Below are 4450 nucleotides of genomic sequence, written 5' to 3' on the forward strand. Positions count from 1 at the left end.
TTTGTCCAATATAGTTAAACCACACAAGGGCAGGTCATCTGGTAATTGATAAAATCTATTTAGTTCAAACTTGTCTACATTAGGAAATGATGACCCGTATACAGGTATATATAATATATATATATATATATATTATATATATATATATATTATATATATATATATATATATATATATATATATATATATATATAGTATTATAAGATATATGGGTGGTATGGTTAGGGAGTTGGTGGGTTTTAAAAACTTTTTTTCTAGATTACTAATAACAAAATGGTTCAGATCCAACTCCCTGCATTTCATAGAAAAATTGATGTCCCAAACAAGAATATTAAGATGATTGTAATGATGTGATTGAATCTGAAATGGATGGAGTTTTTTGTGGGTTTTTTTAGAATTACAACTTTAAAAATAAACCTTCGATCCTTTTATGCATGACGAAACATTGAATTGCAGTCAATGAGAATTGGGTCTCACAATCGAACAATTAAATTTTACCTTTTTGGAATAAAACACTTTGAATTTTGACAAGACATTTTTTTTTCTCAATTTGTGATATTTGTATATTATAATATCCTTTACTCATGAAATGTGATAAATACATTTAATTTTTATGACAAAGAGTTGAGTTGGTTTACTTTTATATTATATGGGGTCATTTTGAATATTCTTGGCTTTTCTTCCCTTTTCAAACAAAATGAAAATAAAATGGAGCAAATTGGTTAGCAGTGAATTATACCATTGAAATATAAACCTCTGTTCCTCCTCCTCCTCCCCCTCGACCTCAAGCTCCGCTTCATCCTACTTCTCCCCTTCCTCCTCCTTCTCCTCTTGCTTCCTCTTTTTCTTCTCCTCCTCCTCCTTTTTCTTCTTCTTCTTCTTCGACTACTACTACTACTACTACTACTACTACTACTACTACTACTACTATTTCTGCTGCTGCTGCTACTACTACTGCTACTACCCCTACTACTACTACTACTACAGTCAACTCCGCTCAATCGCACACGCTCGGGAGTTCAGGTTAGTGTGTCAATTAAGCAGAGAAGCTAAAAATAGTATCTAAGCACCAGACTTGATGTGCAATTCATATAGGACCTTCCCCTCTGAGTTTTCTATGGACTTGGCACCGTATTATTCATTAGAGGGGTTTTTCTTTTTTCTTTTTTTTCCTTTTTTTTTTGTTTTTTTTTTTTTTGCTGTTATTGTTTTGTTTTGTTTTTCAGTTTTTCTTTGTTTTTTTTTTCCTTTTCTTTTTATGTTTTATCGACAACCATTATCGTTTGTAGGAAAAAGAAGAAAATAGAAACTTAAAGTGGAAATGACAAGAATTCTTTTCTTTTTATGTTTCATCGACAACAAAATGTGACATTATTGTTTGTAAGAATAGTAATTATGAAGTGTCGGTTTCTTTCTATTCTGTGCAAGCTGTTTATAAACCCTTGTCTCCAATTTCATCAATGTTTGTAAATCATCTGTTAAGCATTCTTCTTGGATGAAGCGGCGTTGTTTGTCCACCATGTCAAGTTTTTCAGTGTTTGTCAGAGTTACTATAATCTGTTGACAGTTAAAACTGCAATCCCACATAGATGCACACACGCAATCTCACAACAACAAAAAATGCGCCGACGTCTTTAATTCATACTCTTATAATGTCTCATCTTTACACACGCACAGGTCCTCACTGAGAGGAACACACTCAAATGTTTACAAATTATATTTATGTTAAACAAAAAATTAATATGTTTTGTTTTTGTTTTAAAGGGTTTTATGGTGCTTGCAACTCATTAAGGTGATATCAGCGCCTGTAAAAAGGAAGAAATTGGGATAGTAAAAAGTTCTAGATTACAATTGAATTACCCAAGAAAAAAGAAGTCAAAGGGGAATTAGTTCAATTTTTTTAAAAATTTTAAATGAGCTTTTATATAGCGCAATATCCACTAAATGTGCTCAAAGCGCTTTACAAGGGGTCCCTGGCCAACAGCAGCAGAACCTTCTCCAAGGATTGAACTGCGCCGAGCGAGTCTCGAACCTAGGACCTTCCGATCCAAAAGCGAGTGTCATACCACTAGACCACATAGCTGCACAAATAGGGAATATATATAGATTCCAAGAGCACAGTATCAGTGTACTTAGTTTGAGATCACCTAAAAGTCTCATCCAGACACAAGCACAGGTCTCTATTAAGAGGAATACACTCAAATGTTTACAAATTATATATATGTAAAACAAAAATAATACAGAATAACAGAGAGATGATTTAAAAGGAAAAAAATACCATCTCTCAAATTGACTGTTTCCCTCCCAGCCAGGGCCAGGACAAAACCAAGTAATCAATCCAAGACAAAGACAGAAAGCCTGTTGGAAAACAGATAAAGGGGATTGAAGACACAGTAAGTTACTTCCTGCCCACTATGGAAGGTCGGAAACCAGCCAGTCTGTCAGATTTATTTGCACAATATGTTTCAAGGCCTCAAAATTACAGACTAGGTCTCTTCTATGAAGGGACTCCCGACTTTGTTTTGCTTTTAAGGGTTTACGACATTTCAGTACAGAAAACCAGAGAAAGAGACAACAGATATAGTAGATAAATAGTTCTCATCAACCATCAGGTTTTGGAACTGCATGGCTTAAAAAACAATAATTTCTTTACCTTTTCAAATGTTTTAATGAAAATAATGTTTGGAATACGTAATACAAAATGCAGAAAAATTGCATAAATAGTTATTGGTCATGTCTTAATTTTTAAATTCGATTATGGACTGATTCTACTAGCATAGATTCATCAATACAACTTGTGGACCATAATACAAATAAACATATCAAATATTAATTAAATATCTTCAATAAAAAACTAAATACGTAAAGAAGAAATGTTTCAGTGTCAAACATTTCTTCAGAAAAAAATTTATATCACTAAAACATTACATAGTTTTCTAGTGGAACGAGAGCAGATGTCATTATTGCCTCATTTTTATTGTTGGTTAAAAATATAAAGTAAGCCCAAAACATCTCTTGTCATGCGTATGTTCTTTACACAAAGCTATTATTATTCTATATATTTTTGTATGTTCTTTACACAAAGCTATTATTATTCTATATATTTTCGTATGTTCTTTACACAAAGCTATTATTATTCTATATATTTTCGTATGTTCTTTACACAAAGCTATTATTATTCTATATATTTTCGTATGTTCTTTACGCAAAGCTATTATTATTCTATATATTTTCGTATGTTCTTTACACAAAGCTATTATTATTCTATATATTTTCGTATGTTCTTTACGCAAAGCTATTATTATTCTATATATTTTCGTATGTTCTTTACGCAAAGCTATTATTATTCTATATATTTTCGTATGTTCTTTACACAAAGCTATTATTATTCTATATATTTTCGTATGTTCTTTACACAAAGCTATTATTATTCTATATATTTTCGTATGTTCTTTACACAAAGCTATTATTATTCTATATATTTTCGTATGTTCTTTACACAAAGCTATTATTATTCTATATATTTTCGTATGTTCTTTACACAAAGCTATTATTATTCTATATATTTTCGTATGTTCTTTACACAAAGCTATTATTATTCTATATATTTTCGTATGTTCTTTACACAAAGCTATTATTATTCTATATATTTTCGTATGTTCTTTACACAAAGCTATTATTATTCTATATATTTTCGTATGTTCTTTACACAAAGCTATTATTATTCTATATATTTTCGTATGTTCTTTACACAAAGCTATTATTATTCTATATATTTTCGTATGTTCTTTACACAAAGCTATTATTATTCTATATATTTTCGTATGTTCTTTACACAAAGCTATTATTATTCTATATATTTTCGTATGTTCTTTACGCAAAGCTATTATTATTCTATATATTTTCGTATGTTCTTTACGCAAAGCTATTATTATTCTATATATTTTCGTATGTTCTTTACGCAAAGCTATTATTATTCTATATATTTTCGTATGTTCTTTACACAAAGCTATTATTATTCTATATATTTGCGTATGTTCTTTACACAAAGCTATTATTATTCTATATATTTTTGTCCAATTCATACTGCCGACCAGACCGACATGAAAAGACAACAAAAACCTTGATATCAACACTATAAATACTTTCAACCAGTTAAAAAAGGTTGCTATCACACTTGTATAAAGGAAAAAAAAATAATAATAATAATAAAGCCATCATCATCTTTGAGCATGCCATTGCAACAAAAGTGGGATTCAACATGGCCGTTGGGGCGGGGCGACCTCGTTGAATGCGTCATTGGTCTGGCATCAACAAGGGATAACTAATGAATCACTTTGAACAAGTTTATTATATGATTGAGTTACCTCGCTTCAGACACACTTGACAGCACTGCGAATCTTATGGAATTTATTGGGTTCTCCATTGCTTAAACATTGTTTTTGTTTGT

Source organism: Berghia stephanieae, chromosome 2, assembly GCF_034508935.2.
Source record: "Berghia stephanieae isolate SIO BIC M18660-M18661 chromosome 2, UCSD_Bste_1.3, whole genome shotgun sequence".
NCBI lineage: Eukaryota > Metazoa > Mollusca > Gastropoda > Nudibranchia > Aeolidiidae > Berghia > Berghia stephanieae.